Source organism: Camelus ferus, chromosome 6, assembly GCF_009834535.1.
Source record: "Camelus ferus isolate YT-003-E chromosome 6, BCGSAC_Cfer_1.0, whole genome shotgun sequence".
NCBI lineage: Eukaryota > Metazoa > Chordata > Mammalia > Artiodactyla > Camelidae > Camelus > Camelus ferus.
This window is the reverse complement of record NC_045701.1, coordinates 27,928,043-27,944,436: the sequence shown is the minus strand read 5'-3', so window position 1 is coordinate 27,944,436 and position 16,394 is coordinate 27,928,043. Positions and strand designations below refer to the sequence as shown.

The following is a 16,394-nucleotide window of genomic DNA, read 5'->3' as shown; positions in this document are numbered from 1 at the left end:
GAGTTAGCTACTAATTTTAAATAAACTCACTGAAATATCAAGTCATTTGTAAACACGTTTTAGGAACAAGGGTTATCCTCATTTTCTAGGGGAGAAATTTATTCCTGTTTATTCCTCAGATTTCTCTTCTGCCCAGGAGCAGGAATCTGTCCCTAAGAACAGTGATTAAACTTTCCCACTGTCTGATAGGGGTGGGAAGTGAGTAAAGTTTGCTGTTGAGCTGTTCCAGAGATTCACAAAAACATTTGCAAAGCCCTTTCTGATTGTGATATTGTAAAGAGAATCAACAGATATTTTCTACCTCCTGTTCAAGGCACTATATCTTGAAAGTACAGACACCTTATTTGTTTTTTCAATCCACAAAACACTTTCCCTGAACCCCCTACCTCTACCCTTTGTGTTTTAAGCTGGGAGTGTTTTAATTATGTAAGTTTCAGATGTGCAGCATTATAACTCAACATCTGTATACACTGCACAGTGCTCACTACCACAGATCTAGTTACCACCCAGCACCATAGAGTTAGCCCTCTTCACCTATTTCACCCAGCCCCGGTCCCTTTCATCTTTGGTAACCAGTAATCTAATCTCTGAATCTACAAGTTTGTTTTCATTTTGTTTGTTCATTTGTTTGGTTTTTTAGAGATTCCACATATGAGTGAAGTCATATGGTGTTTGTCTTTCTCCATCTGACTTTTTTCACTTAGCATAATATCCTCGAGGTCCATCCATGTTGTCACAAATGGTAGAATTTATGTCCTTTTTATGGCTGAGTGGTATTCCACCACATTTGCTTTATCCATTCATCCATTAATGGACACTTAGGGTCCTTCCGTATCTTGGCAATTGTAAATAATGCTGCAGTGAACATAGGGGTACCAATGTCTTTTTGAATTAGTGTTTTTGTGTTTTTGGATAAACACCCAGAAGTAGAATATCCAGGTCATATGGTAATTCTGTTCCTAATTTTTTGAATCTCCATACAAAATCTGCATACTGGATTTCCATAGTGCCTATACCAGTTTACAGTCCCACTAACAGTGTTCAAAGGTTTCCTTATCTCCACATCCTCTCCAACATTTGCTATTTCTTGTCTTTTCTATGATAGCTGTTTTAACAGGTGTGAAGTGTATCTCATTGTGCTTTGATTTGCATTTCCCTAGTAATTAGTGATATTGAACATCTTTTCAAGTACCTATTGGCCATCCGCATCTCTTCTTTGGAAAACTGTCTATTCGGAACCTCTGCCTATTTTTAATTAAGTTGTTTTTTTCTTGATGTTGAGTAGTAGGAGTTCCCTGTATATTTTGGATATTAGCCCTTATCAGACATGTGATTTGCAAATATCTTCTCCCATTTGGTAGGTTGTCTTTTCATTTTGATGATTATTTCCTTTGCTGTACAGAAGCATTTAGTTTGATGTAGTCCCACTTGCTTATTTTTGTTTTTGTCCTCTTTGCCTTTGGCATCAGATCCACAAAACAGAACTAAGACCAATGTCAATGAAGTTACCATCTATGTTTTCTTTTAGGAATTTAATTGTTTCAGGTCTTACATTCAAGTCTTTGATTTTGTTTGAGTTAATTTTTGTGTGAGGCATAAGATGAGGGTCAAGTCTTGTTCTTTTGCAAGTTTCATTCTTGGCTGTCTTGTTTTCCCAGCACCGCTTACTGAAGAGACCATCCTTTCTCCATTGTGTGTTATTTGTTTCTTTGTTGTAATTTAATTGTCTGTATATGTGTGAGTTTATTTCTGTTCTCTCAGTTTTGTTCCATTGATCTAGGTATCTGTTTTTCTGCCAATATCATACTGTTTTGATTACTGTAGCTTTTTAGGATAGTCTGAAATCAGAGAGCGTGAGATCTCCAACTTTGTTCTTCTTTCTCAAGATTGTTTTGGCTCTTGGGGTTTTTTTGTGGTTCTATACAAATTTTAAAATTATTGATTCCAGTTCTGTGAAAAGTGCCCTTGATATTTTGATAGGGATTGCACTGAATATGTATATTGCCTTGGGTAGTATGGTCATTTTAACAATATTAATTCTTCCAATCCAATAACATGGTTTCCATCTGTTTTTGTTGTCTTCAGTTTCTTTGATCAGTTTTACAGTTTTCCAAGTATAGGTAGTTCTTTTATCTCCTTAGGTAGCTTTATTTCTAGGTATTTTATTCTTTTTGATATGATTGTAAATGAGCTTATTTCCTTAATTTCTCTTTCTGGTAGTTTGTTTATAGTGTATGTTAATTTTGTATCCTGCAGCTTTACCGAATTCATTGGTGAACTCTAGTAGTTTTCTCTGGTGTCTTTAGGATTTTCTTTGTAGAGTATCATGTCATCTGCAAACAGAGACAGTTTTACTTCTTCTTTTCCAATTTGGATTTCTTTTATTTCTTTTTCTTATCTAATTGCTGTAGGTAGGACTTCGGATGCTATGTTGAATAAAAGTAGTGATAGTGGGCATCCTTGTCTTCTTCCTGATCTTAGAGGAAAAGCTTTCATCTTTTCACCATTAAGTATAATGTTACCTGTGGATTTGTTGTAGATGGCCTTTATTATGTTGAGGTACATTTCCTCTATAGTCACTTTGCTGAGAGTTTTTATCATGATGTTGAATTTTGTCAAATGCTTTTTTCTGCATCTATTGAAATGATCATATATTTTTACCCTTCAATTTGTTAATGTTGATATATCATGTCGATTGACTTGCAAATGTCAAACTGTCCTTGCATCCCTGGAATATTTAAATCACGCTTGATCATGCTGTATGATCCTTTGAATGTATTGTGGCATTCGATATGATAATATTTGATTGAGGATTTTTGTGTCTATGTTCATCAAGGATATTGGCCTATAATTTTTTTTGTTGTGTTCTTATCTGGTTTTGGTATGAGAGTAATGATCATTTCATAAAATGTATTTGGAAGGTTACCCTGCTCTTTGATTCTTGGGAAGAATCATTTGAGAAGGATGGCTATTAAATCTTACCTGAATATTCTTTTAAATTCGGCAGTGAAGCTGTCTTTTGTTTGCTGGGCGATTTTTGATTACTGTTTCAATCTCTTCACTAGCAATCAGCGTGTTCAGATTTTCTGTTTCTTCATGATTCAGTCTTGGAAGTCTGTTTGTTTTTAGGAATTTGTCCATTTCTTCCATGTTGTCCAGTTTGTTGGTACAGTCTCTTACGACCTTTTGTACTTCTGTGGTATCAGTTTTAACCTCTCCTCTTTTCAGTTCTGATTTTATTGATTTGGGCCCTCTTTTTTTCCTTGATGAGTCTGGCTGAAGGTTGGTCAATTGTGTTTATTTTTTCAAAGAACCAGCTCTTGGTTTCATTGATTTTTTTTATGGTTTGTTTATTCTCTTCTTTCCTTCTATTAATTTTGAGCTTCATTTGCTCTTGTTTTTCTAGTTCCTTTAAATCTAAGGTTAAATTGTTTATTTGGGATTATTCTTGTTCCTTGAGATAGGCCAGTCTTGCTATGAGCTTCCTCTGTAGAACCTCTTTTGCTGCATGCAGCCCATAGATTTTGGTATGTCCTGTTTCTGTTTGCATTTGTCTCTAGACTTTTTTTTCATTTCTCCTTTGATTTCTTCAGTAACCCATTATTCAGCAGTGTGTTGTGTAATCTCCACGTTTTTGTAGTTTCTCCTGTTTTTTTCATGTGACAGATTGCTTGTTCCATGCTATTGTAGTCAGAGAAGATGCTTGATATGATTTTAGTGTTCTTGAATTTATTGAGACTTGCTCTGTGACCTAACATGGGATCTGTCCTGGAGAATGTTCTGTGTGCACTTGAGAAGTATGTGTATTCTGCTGCTTTGGGGTGGGATGTTCTATATCTGTCTCTTAGGTTTATCTAGTCTAATGTGTCATTTAAGGTTCATATTTCCTTATTGATTTTCTCTCTGAGTGATCTATCGATTGATATAAGTAGAGGGTTAAAGTCCCCGACTATTATTGTATTACTGTCAATTTCTCCCTTTATGTCTGTTAGTTTTTGCTTTATATATTTAGGTGTTACTATGTTGAGTGAAGAAATATTTACAAATGTTTTATTCTCTTGTTGGGTTGACCTTTTTTTAGCATTATGTAATGCCCTTCTTTGTCTTTTATTAGTCTTTGTTTTAAAGTCAATTTCTTCTGATATGAGTATAGCTACTCCAGCTTTCTCTTCATTTCTATTTGTATGGAATATCTTTTTGCATCCCTTCACCTTAGGCCTGTGTATGTCCTTTCTTCTGAAGTGAGTCTTCATAGACAACTTGTAAATGGGTCTTGTTTGTTTATTCATTCAGCCACTCTTTTCTTTTGACTGGTCAATTTAGTCCATTTACATTTAAAGTAATTATTGACACATGTACAATACAATAAAATAAGTACAATTATACTTTTTGACATTTTGTTATTTGTTTTCTGGTTGTTCTTGTAATTCCTCTATGCTCCTTTCTTCTCTTTCTCTTTCCCTTGTGTTTTGGTGTTTTTCTTTTTTCTGTCAGTTTTTCCCCTGGGGTGATAGTGAGGTTCACTGATAACATCCAAGTAGTAGCCTATTTTAAGTTGGTACCAACTTAAATTTGAACATTTATTAATGAAGCTTTAACTTTTTACTACCCACCCCACACATTTTATAGTTTTGATGATATGTATTATATCTTTTTTGCATCCCTTAACTAACTTTTATAATTTTAGTTAGTTTTACTGATTTTATCTTTTACCCTTCATGCTTGCTTTATAAGTGATTGGTCTACTACCTTTATTATATGTTTACCTTTTCCAGTAAGACTTCTACTTTCATGTGTTTTCTTATTATTAATTAGTGTCACTTCTTTTCCGTTTAAAGAAGTCCCTTTAATATTTCTTGTGGGACCAGTGTAGTGATGATGAACTCCTTTAGCTTTTGCTTATCTGCAAAACTCTATCTCTCCTTCTATTCTGAGTGATAATCTTGTTGGGTAGAGAATTCTTGGTTAGAAGAATTTTTTCCTTTCAGCACTTTGAACGTGTCATGCCATTCCTTTGTGGCCTGTCAAGTTTCTGCTGAAAAATATCAGATCACCTTATGGATTTCCCTTCTGTATAGCAAGTTGCTTTTTTCTTGCTGCTTTTAGGATTCTCTCTTTACCTTTAAATTTTACTGTTTTAATTTTAATGTGTTTCAGTGTGTATCTTTATGGGTTTATGTTACTTGGAACTATCTGAGCTTCCTGGAACTAGATGTCTATTTGCCTCCCTATGTTAGGGAAGTTTTTAGTGACTATTTAAGTAATTTTTCTGGCCATTTCTCTCTCTTTTCTCCTCCTGGGATTCGTGCAATGTGAATGTTATTCCACTTGATGTTGTCCCAAAGGTCTCTTAAGGTATCTTTAATTTTTAAAAATTCTTTATTTCATTTTGCTGCTCTGTCTGGGTGAGTTCTGTCACTTTGTCTTATAGCTCTGTGACTCATTCTTCTACCTCATCCAGTCTGTTGTTGAACCCCTCTGGTGTATTTTTTAGTTTAGCTATAACTTCTGTTTGGTACTTTCTTATTTTTTTTTTTATCTTTTTGTTGAAGTTCTCACTGTGTTTGTACATTCCTCTTGTGAGTTCCATAAGCCTTTTTATTACTATTTCTTTGAACTCTTTATTGGGTAAAATGCTTGTCTCTGTTTCATTTAGTTCTTTTTCTGAGCTTTTATCTTGTTCTTTTGATTGGAACATACTCCGTTGTCTCCCAATTTTGCCTAATTCTCTGTGTTTACTTTTATGTATTGAGTATATCATCTATCCAGCTATGTGGGGACTTAGCTTTCCTGTGCAGGATCTAGGGGTTGGAATGCCTGACATGGAGCTTGAATCCCCCATTCCGCAGGGAAACGATACTGTCTCAATCCTGTCTCTTACCCTTTGTTGTGGAGGCTGTGTTTATCCAATTTTCAGGTCTGTTCCTTAGGGAATTATTCCATATGTAGTTGTAGATTTGTTATATCCATGGGAATAGATGAGTTCAAGATCTTCTGACACTTCTCTCTTAAACTCTTTCCCTGGGACTAAGTTTTTAAACTGATGTGTGCTTTTAATGTATTATTTTTCTCCTCTTAAGCTATTATAAAAGTGTGAATCATAATCAGTGGCATGTTCAAGTCAGTGACATGGAGTAAAAAGGGATCTAATCTAATAGGAATAATTAAATGATTGTTCAGTTTGCTCAGTCTCATCACAAGGACCTGACTCATCTTGAAGAGAGGGATCAGGTCCTGGGGCTCCCCTGGCCAGCAGGAGATAGCTTAGATTTGCCTCCCTTACCTTTAAATTTTATCACTTAGGCTCATTAACACCAGGGCTGAAAATGTCAGGGAGTCTAATAGACACTTTAGAACCTGTTATACCTTGCCCCTCCCAGGGCATACTGTTGATTTGTCACCACTCAGCTGTCTTGTTCTTCCCTGCATCCGCCTTGCCCAGAGTTTCCCCTTTCCCCTAAGAGTCCCCCATCCTTCTCCCCTTAACAGACACTCACATCACATGTAACTGTATAGTAGCCTGCTGTCAGACCTCACCAGCTCACCTTCTCTAACCTGACAGGCCCTGGGATGCAGGCTACCAGGGCTGCTGGACCAGTCACTTTCCCTGTGCTGTAATTCACCAGAGAGGTAGGATCAATGACAGGTTTATAGGAGAACGGGGCTTTAAATAGCTGAGGTCAGTGTCTGGAGACTTCCCATTAATACCACTAACAGCATCCCGCCAGTGAGACTATTGGCCACTTTGTTACCCACTCTAAACTATTTCTGATTTTCAACTTTATTTTCAAATACATCCTAAGAAATCTCGACTCCCAGCAAATTGACAATGCAGCCCTCTTTATATGAAGCCTTGTTTATAGGCCACAATTCTCCTGACAGATTTACAAGTGTCTGCGGAGTTTTAAAAGACGATTGCTTAACCGGCATTAAGTGAGACACATAGGACTGTGTAAATATTTTAGCTGGAATAGGGGATTTTTTTTTAAACATCTGAGCCAAATATTGCATTAAATCTGAAGACAGTGGCAAACTGATTAGCAGTAGTTGCCAGCTTCATGCTTTGCCAGTGATTCCGTAGCCAAGATTAGATACCAGAATCCATCCACCAGTTTAGGTTGTGTGTTTTAAAATAACTTTCCATCCTTTTCTCTCTTCTCTTTATGCCTTTCCCTCTTTGCTCTTTTATTTCTTCATGATTTATTTAGATGTAAACGCGTTCCAGAGTAGAAAATTACAGTTAATGTGACTAACCAGTGAAGGCTGAGATGCGAGCAGGGGCTTGGAGGTCAGAGAGGCTGCAGAAGGCTCGCAGCTGTCCTGGTTGAGCAACGTGGAGACAGGTTCCTCTTTGCTAATGGGCTCAGGCATCGTCATCCCTGGTCTCTTTGTAGCCAGCTGTTGTGCTGCTGGAAGGAAGTCGTCCTAAGATCAATCAGCATTGCTACCTCTTCCACATACTAATCTTGAATCGTAAAGAGCCAGGCCTGTTGTTGCCTCCCAGATTTATACGAGTGAGTGAATCTGTCACTTAATTTGAATAAAAATTGCATGCAATCAGCATTTTGGCTCCGGAAGAAGTATCTTTTATCTGTTAAGCATTTCTGTAGGAAAAGCATTTTTTCTGATTTGAGTGCCGGGTGAGACGTATGGCTCGATCTCAAGTGTAACTTCTGGGAGAGTGAGGCCTCCTCCTATCCAACAGAGCTTGGCTCTGCCTTTGCTGATTCCATCAGCACCCTCTTAATTACCATCCACTGATTTTCACTTAAAGATACTTCTTAAAGCAGTTCCTGCTTGGTTGCCTCCAAGTGTAGGCTCCGTCTTTTCTCCACAAGTAGCTTAAATTGTCATCAGGTTTCCAGATCAGTCTTTGATATTCTTGATCTGCAGGTCTGAGCATCTTAAATGTATGCGTTCATAATTATATAAATGTATATTTCCAAAAGAAATGCGAGTGTTTGATGTAAATTGTAAACTTGCCTGGAGACCATAATATAATTGACATTCAGAATGAACATGATACGAAGGGCTTTTCAAAACTGCTTCCAGGGACGGGCCTCGAACTGAAGTCTTACGCTGTGGTTAATTCCAGATTATCTTATATTAATCTGTTTGTCACTAGTTGTCTTTGCCTTCGAGTAAATTACCTGAGTGCGTGGATGGTCATGTCACTGCTCTCCATTGTAGTCACTTCAATTCCAAGGACCATCGTCCTTATATTTACAGTGACAGGCACAAGTCTAGCTTATACATCACCAGACACCTCTGCAAAGTGGTGGATAAGGCGCAGTTTTATTCTCAAAATCTTTCTCCTTCATCTTTCCCATTTTGGTACAATCCATGTTGAACCAAAAGCAGTTTGACAACTAGGTATCCAAGACTCTAAAATTTTTTTAAAATTTACCCACAATTCCATTTCTAAAATATATCCTAAAGAAGTCATCTTAAAGTCAGAATAAGTTTTTAGGGGCACAGATGTTACTTAAGCCTGAATAATTCACTATAAGCGTAAAGTAGAAAGGAATTTAGTATTCAGCGGCTGGGGAATTGTTAAATGAACTAGGGCACATACACTTGATGAAATTTTATATGATCGTTAAACACAGTGCTTGTGAATTTTGTGAAATAATATGAGAAAGTGTGCGTGATATGTTTAATAGAATAAAGGTACATAAATGTCTCTATCAAATAAAAGTATATAAAATAACATATAAAGACAACCTCTATAAAATTGTGGAGGAGAGGGCTGTGTGATACAGAGGCTAAGACACTTAAAAAAAAAAAATGTACCAAAGTATTAAATAGTGACTGTTGTAGTCATGGTACCATGAGTGATTTTTTTTCCCTACTGTTCTTTTTGTAAATGTGTTTTGTGTTTCTTTATGTGTTACCTTCATAATACTTTGTCGGAGTTCATTGCTGCTCTCCTGCCTCAGACGAGTCCCCTTCCTCTTCAGATGCTCAGAAATTTCATGTTTGGTGCTGCCTGCCTACGGCTGTCTGTTAGACCCTCTACTTAGAGATCAGAACCTTGCTGATCACGCCTTTTTCTTCCATTATAAGGCAACTTCCCTGTTTACTGTTGGAAATCTGCCTTCTCCAAACCCTTCTGAGAAATAAATGTATAGTACACCGTTAACGAATCCTTGTTTGATAATGTTTTCTTTTTCAGTTTATGTATATATAAAGAGATCTTCTGGAGTTACCATCTTTAGTTCAAGGGAAGGCTTCTAATGGTGGCGACTTTCACGGGGACTGTGGGAAGAGGATACTTTTAAATAAATGAATGGATCACTTAACACTCTATAAATCAAAGCATGCCCCATGCATCTATATTTAGGCCCAGTCATGGGTAGGTGATTAATGAGGATTTTTCATGCTAATGCCTCACAGGCCAAGGCAGCATCTAGAACCGCATAATCACCACAGTGGAAATTCTGACTCGGCTGTGATGTTTGATAGGAGGTCCCTTTGAATAGGGCCGTAGACAATTCCGTGCAAAGGCTGTAGTCAGTGGCCCAGCTTCATAAGTCTTTCCAAAAGTCCTAAAGCATGTTGTTTGGCATGTCCTCACTTGGCCTTGTCACTTCTGCTTAAATTTTTTCATGGAGAGTACTCATGATCATGGGACGTTAAGGTAAATTTGATCTGGGGCAGCCTCCCTCTGTGAAGTGACTCAGCACCATGGGATTCCCTTGGGCTCAAGCTTCCTGGGGGGGTTTATTTTTACACAGCATTTCCCTGGGGAAAGGGGCACCCACTCTTGATCAGAGTAGCCCTGGGGACTATCTTCTTGGATGGAAGGATTTTCCTCATTTTGCCCTCTTTTTCTCTAGCTTAAATTTCTTAAACTAGTGGCTATAGAAATCTGTCTTCACTGACCTCACCCCTCTCTAATTTCGCTTCCTACCTCCACCCGTCACTCCCTGAAACTGCTTCTGAGATGACCAGTGACCTCCCTGTTGCTAGAACCAGCGGTCACTTCTCTGTCTTCGACTTGACCTTTCAACAGTATTGCGCAGAGCTGACTGCTCTTTCTTTCTTGCAGTCCCGGTTTCCTCTCAGATCACGTGGCTCCGCACTCCTGATTTTCTACTCTCCTGCTCATTCTCCATCCCTTGCTGATCCCTCCTCCACTGCTTGCAAGCATGCAACCTCTCCTCTCCTTTGGCTACTTTCTTTCTCCTGCAGTTCATCTATTTCCTTGACTTTAAATACTAGGTTTATGCCCGTGACTTCCTGGTGTGTATTTCTATCCCAGCCTTGCGTCCTGGACTGCAGACTTTTATATATAATATGGGTGTCTATCTGACATCTCAAACCTAACATGTTCTAAATTGCACTTGCGATTTTATCTCCTCACGCTTGCTCATGGCTCCCTCTGTTACTCTGCTCAAGTCTCTTGTCAGATGTCTTCACAGTGAGACTTTTCATCTGATGACTTTATGCAAAATTACAAGCCTTCACTTTCTATGGCACTTTCTACCCTCCTTTTCCTAATCAAGGTGGCTCCAGTTCCTTTCCATCCAGTTTGTTTGAATCAAAATCTAGACACAAGACACTAGAGATCAGTGAAGGAGAGAAGATCTATGCCTCTGAGGTCCAGTTGTGCTTTTACCATTGAACCTGTCCCCAGAGACCCACGCGTTGCTGTAATGCTTTACTTTTACTCCTGCTATTTCCTGTTTCTGAAACTACTTCCCTCTTCCTTCATGCTCCTTGGTTGGCTGGCTGTCCGGCTGGCTGACTCCTCCTGGACCTTTGCAATTCAACTTGTAAGTCACCTCTTTTGGAGAAGCTTCCTTGGCCACCACCTCTCAGTTCCAGTCCGATTTGGAAGCTCCTAGCCCGCATCCCGTGACACTGCACTGCGTTACAACGCGTTGATTTCTCAGTGTTTAGACTCTCATGAACATTTTTAGAGGAGAGGCGACCGATATGTCTAGTTAAATATTTGTCTCCAGCATTTAGCACAGTGGCATGGTGCAGATACTCAATATGTTGAGCGTATGAGTGTTTGTATAACCTGTTTAATATGCATCGTAGGGCTAGAAAGCACCCTGTCTCCTGTGATCTAAGAGCTGCTCACTCCAAAATCCCACCTCTGTGGAAAAACAAAGATGTTTGTAGGATTTCAGGGGAAGGGGATCAGAGGGATACATGGGGGCACCTCTGCCTCCGTGTGAGGTGTCTTTGTTCTGTACTAGGTCCAAACTTGGTGTAAAAAATTCAGCCCCTTCTTCATTATTCACAGGCCACACTCACTCACAGCAGCAAGCCCTGGGAGTTCAGGAGGCTTTGCCACAGCTGTGGGGATGCCCCAGAGGCCAGACTTCTCCAGTTCAGTTGTTTCTCTCTTCCTACCCGTAACTGTCTGTATCTGTCTCTCCTGAAAGAGATCCAAACTCCGCTTCCTCTGTTGTGAAAGACAACATCCCATTTCCCTGAAGCCAGAATATTCCTAAGCCCTCATCTGGAGATCTTGGGATGCGTGACTACTCCAAGAATTTATCAAAGATTTTTGTTTCCAATCATGACTAGTCCCCTTCCAAGTAGTCTGCATCTAGCTTTTGAGATTTTTTTTAAAAATGTGTATTTCATATCCAAATGAATGAATGTGAGTGAAAACGATTTGGTATTTGGTCTACATGTGTTTTTCCAGCCCCTGCATCTATCTACATACATTATACATATAAAGACATATTTTCATGTGTCTGTGTATGTGTCTACTGCAGACAAATTATGTCAGAGCACTAATGTCTGTACTGCATGTATATAACTTTGTTCATTTGGTAGGTTACTCATTTATTTAGCAAATATCTATTGAGTGTCTGGTATGGGCTGACGTTACACTAGATGCCAGAGATAGAGCAGTAAGTGGAATGCCCTGCTTCTGCCTAATGGGGAAGACAATCAAATAATCATGAAAATTCTAGGATAATTGCAAAGGGGAGGTATGCCATGCTGTGAGACTGTGTAACAGAGGGGACCTCGTTGGTATAGAGTGGGGGTCAAATAGAAATCCCAATGAAGTGACCTTTGAGCTGAGATGAAAATGATCCTTAACCACTAATCAGGCCCTGGTTACAGGGGATGGAAGAGAGTCACTGGCCAAAAAAAGAAAAAAAAAAAAAAAAACCAAAAAAAAACCAAAAAAACAACACTCTGGTGATGGGAGGGAACTGATGGTGTTTAAGGAACTGAGGGAGGGCCACTGTGGCTGTAGCACAGAGTGGCAGAGGGGATGCAGTGAGGCTAGGCAGGCAGGCAGGCAGGAGCCCTCCCCCCACCGGCAGGGCCTTGCAAGCATCAGTCTCTAGAAGCGATGGAAGCAGCTGGTGGGCTGAAGCAGAGGACTGGCATAATCCCATGTGTCTTTTATAAAGGTCAGTTTGACTCCAGTGTGGAGGACAGCTCAGAGGGAGGCAGGGGTGGACGTAGCACGTACAGGTTTAAAGGTACCTCAGCAGTCTGGTGGGAGTGGTGCATTCAAAAGCTCTTTTGGAGGCAAAACTGGGCGAGACGCGTAAACATAGTAGTTACAGTCCTAGAGATGGTTACCAACGTGTTTACTTGGCTATCGTCCGGAGAGAGAGAGAGGAGCATGAGAGGAGAGGGATGAGGCTGCAGAGGACACAGAGCAGTCAGAAGTAGGAGGAAAGCCAGGAACGCAGGACACAGAGCTAAGGGACAGAGTGTTTTAGGAAGGGAAAGTGGTCAACAGAGTGGAATCCTGCTGGGCAGTGAACTCAAATGAGATTTAAAAAAAAAAAAAAAAAGAAGGCAGTGACAATAGGATGGGTTCATTGGTGACTTTAGGGTGGTTTTTTTGGGGTGTCATAAAGGGGGTGAAATAAATTTCAATGGGTCTGGGATTAAGTGTGAATGAGAAACAGAAAAAGTGAGAGTGGGGCCATTTTTAAAAGACGGTTTGGCTGTGAAAGAGATTAGACTATTTATAACAGTCATTTGTTGTTTACTAAACACATAAATATTAGGAAAGTCAACTTGTTCAAAGAATTTGTGGGGTTGTTATTGTTTCGTTGTTCTTGGAAACGGAAAGAATAAAGCCATGTGTAATAATGTTATCTGGCTGGGCTTAGCACTGTTTGAATATTTTAAATGGATGAAGAATATTTTGGATAGCATTTTACTGCTCAGTATACAAAGTGCTTTTTCATGTGCGTTTCATTTAGTCCTAATGAAATTTTATTTATCAGGAAACTAAGAGTCAGAGAGGTATTAAATAACTTTCTAAGCCAATAAAGAGGATGGAAAACTAAGAATAAATAAATGTATCTTTAGTTTAAGAGTAGTTCGAAGAGGAAAATTTTCTAGTGTATTGTCGATCTGTATGTGTATATATTTTATATTATAATATATATAGCTATTTTCCACAATTAAAAATATGCCAAAGCTCTTGTTTTAATTTATTTAAAGTTCACAAATTCTTTAAGTGCCTTGCTTGTATTTCCTTTAAATCCAATTATTTGTTTACTAGGTCTTTTATTTTGACAACATTTATTGGTACCTTTTGAAGACGAATGTGTTTGATTTCTCAAGTAAATATATATTCCAACCTCATTTGCCACTTCAGATACATTTAATAAATACTGCACCTGATATAATGAAGACTTCACTGCACCTAATATTCGAAAAATCACTCTACCTTATAAAAGCAGCACAGATAGGGTATTCTTTACTTATCTGCTCATCATAGTTCCAGGTAAGGCTCACAATTCCTAATCAGCTTTTTTAAAGCAGCTTTATTGAGATACAAGCACATTCATATAATTCAGCCTTTTAAAGAGTTCAGTTCAGTGATTTTTGTTAAATTCACTGATTTGTGCATCCATCACCGCAATTCATTTTATAAAATTTTTATTTCCCCAAGAAGAAGCCCCATACCTCTTAGCCATCACCCCCCAGCCCCAGATGGTTTCTCTGTCCCTCCTTCCTCCAGTCCTGGGTGACCATAACCTACTTTTTAATCTTACAGATTTGCCTTTTCTTAGCATGTCATATAAATGGAGTCATACAGCATGTGGTCCTTTGCGACTAGCTTCTTTCACTTAGCGTAATGTTCTAATTAACTCTTTTTGAATGTTGTTTTTTGTTTGTTTGTTTGTTTTGCTGAGAGGGAGGTGATTAGGTTTGTTTGTTTGTTCATTTTTTAATGGAGGTGCTGGGGATTGATCCCAGGACCTTGTGCATTCTAAGCACACACTCTACCACTGAGCATACCCTCCCTACCTCTAATTGACTTTTGAGGCGTAGGCGCCGTGCATGTAACAGATACAAAGTAGCACTAGTATGTATAAGTCCATCTATGCGTCTGCCTTATTCAGAGATAACATTCTGACCCAGGCCCATATGTCTAAGGTCTGTATTTTCACTCCAAATACCCAGTTGCCCATTGAAGTTTTTGACTGTTTTGGATACAGATTTTTGCCTTTGGGTGCAGAGAGTCACTAGGAAGAATAATTTGGACATGTTAGTCATATCAACTGAATCCCCAGACGAAGGATAAAGAAAGAAGACACCTTTAATTATGTATAAGTTGCCCACACAAGGGTCATTAGTGCTGAGAGTTGTCTGATTCGAGCCCAGATACTTGGGCTTTCGGGAGCTCTTTAGCAGAAAATGAGACTAGTGGTTAATTCCCTTTGAAATCTAATCTATACAGAATTCTCTTTTAGAATAGATTTTCTGTTTGTCCCACACCTCACCCCAGCACCAGAATCTCCTCTAACACCCTCACTCCCCTACCATGCGAAGCCATAAATGCACTCCCCCCACCCCGTATCCAGCATCACAGCTCAAGAACATAAACTAGGCACTTTTTATTAAAACCTTTTGTCATTTGTTTTTGACTTAAATCAAGTTGGAATCTTCCTTTATGTAGCCTTAAAAAAAAAAAAGAATATTTAGAAAATAGCCACAAAATAGCATTCTCATTTATGCCAAACATCTAACATGCAAATTTTTAAAATTCCTAATATTTTACTGGTTTTATGTATGATTTCCCCCCTCCGTAGAAGTCTTTGAATTGCAGCTAGCTAAAAGCTGTTTTTATTTTACTCTTTTAATACATTGTATTTAATGTAAGCCCCTAACCATTCAGTTCAAGGCCAGGACCAGAAAAAAACATTATGTAGGTTCATTGCACTCACACTGCTATTTTGACTTGAGAATTTAAAAAAAAAAATTTATTTTGGTAAAAGTTTTGTTTTGAGGTAGAAAACTTAAAGCTCTGTGTATGTGTGTGTTGCTTAATGTGCAAAGCACTAGGAAGGACCCTGTCCTGTCCTGCTATTCCTGAAGAGAACCCGTGAAGTACAATATGAAAAGAAATAATTCACATGTTTGCATGCTGTGCAAGTTACTAGAAACAGTAATTACTATGTGCCCTTCCCATTAAGACATGTTTGTCGGTGACCTATTCACTATAATATCTGAGGGCAGAGATTTTAGTCTTTTTTTCCACTGATACATCCCCAGCACTGAGTAGTTTGTGTCACATAGTTGGAATGCAGTGGCTGTTTGGGGAATTGATGTATTTATAGAATGAATTTCTTTAGAGTAACCTTCTTCACCCAGCATTCTCTGCCCTTTATAATTTAACCCCAATTTGTATCTCTCATGTAAACCCCATTGATAAAACACATGTATTTGCTTTAGCGTCTCAGTTCTTTTTTTTTCACTTTCTTTAATTGAGATATAGTTGATGTACAATATTGTGTAAGTTTCAGATATACAACATAGTGATTCACAATTTTTAAAGGTTATATTCCATTGATAGTTATTATAAAATATTGGCTATATTCCCTGTGCTGTGCCATATATATTTGTAGCTTATTTATTTTATTCATGGAGTTTGTACCTCTTAACCCCTTATCCCTTTCTTGCCCCTCCCTGCTTGCCTCTCCCCACTGATAACCATTAGTTTTCTGTATCTGTGAATCTCTTTTTTGTTATATTCACTACTTTTATTTTTTAGATCCCACATATAAATGTTATCATACAGTATTTGTCTTTCTCCATCTGACTTATTTCACTTAGCAACAATACCCTTCAAGTCCATCCTTGTTGTTGCAAATGGCAAAATTTCAAAACTACTTTCTTTTTATGGCTGTGTAGTATTCCATTATGTGTATGTGTGTGTGTATCTCACATCTTCTTTATCCAGTCATCTTTTGATGGACACTTAGGTTGCTTTCGTACCCTGGCAGTTGTAAATAATGCTGCTGTTTATGTTACCTGTATCTTTTCAAATTAGTGTTTTTGTTTCTTTAGTGTATGTAGCCAGAAGTGGACTTGCTGGGTCATATGTAGTTGTATTTTTAGTTCTTTTGGAAACCTTCATGCTGTTTTGCACAGCGGCTGCACCA

The 16,394-nt window shown here is 38.4% G+C and overlaps 1 protein-coding gene and 1 non-coding gene across 4 annotated transcripts in view; one reads left to right on the top strand and one right to left on the bottom strand.

Moving 5' to 3' along the window:
* The window catches only part of FMN1 (formin 1), a 397,658-nt gene that overhangs the window by 278,453 nt on the left and 102,811 nt on the right, over positions 1 to 16,394 (top strand). The gene's annotated exons all lie outside the window — the stretch shown is intronic.
* On the bottom strand, positions 14,181 to 14,253 carry TRNAS-AGA. The gene has a single exon. It is a non-coding gene; the product is annotated as a tRNA-Ser (tRNA).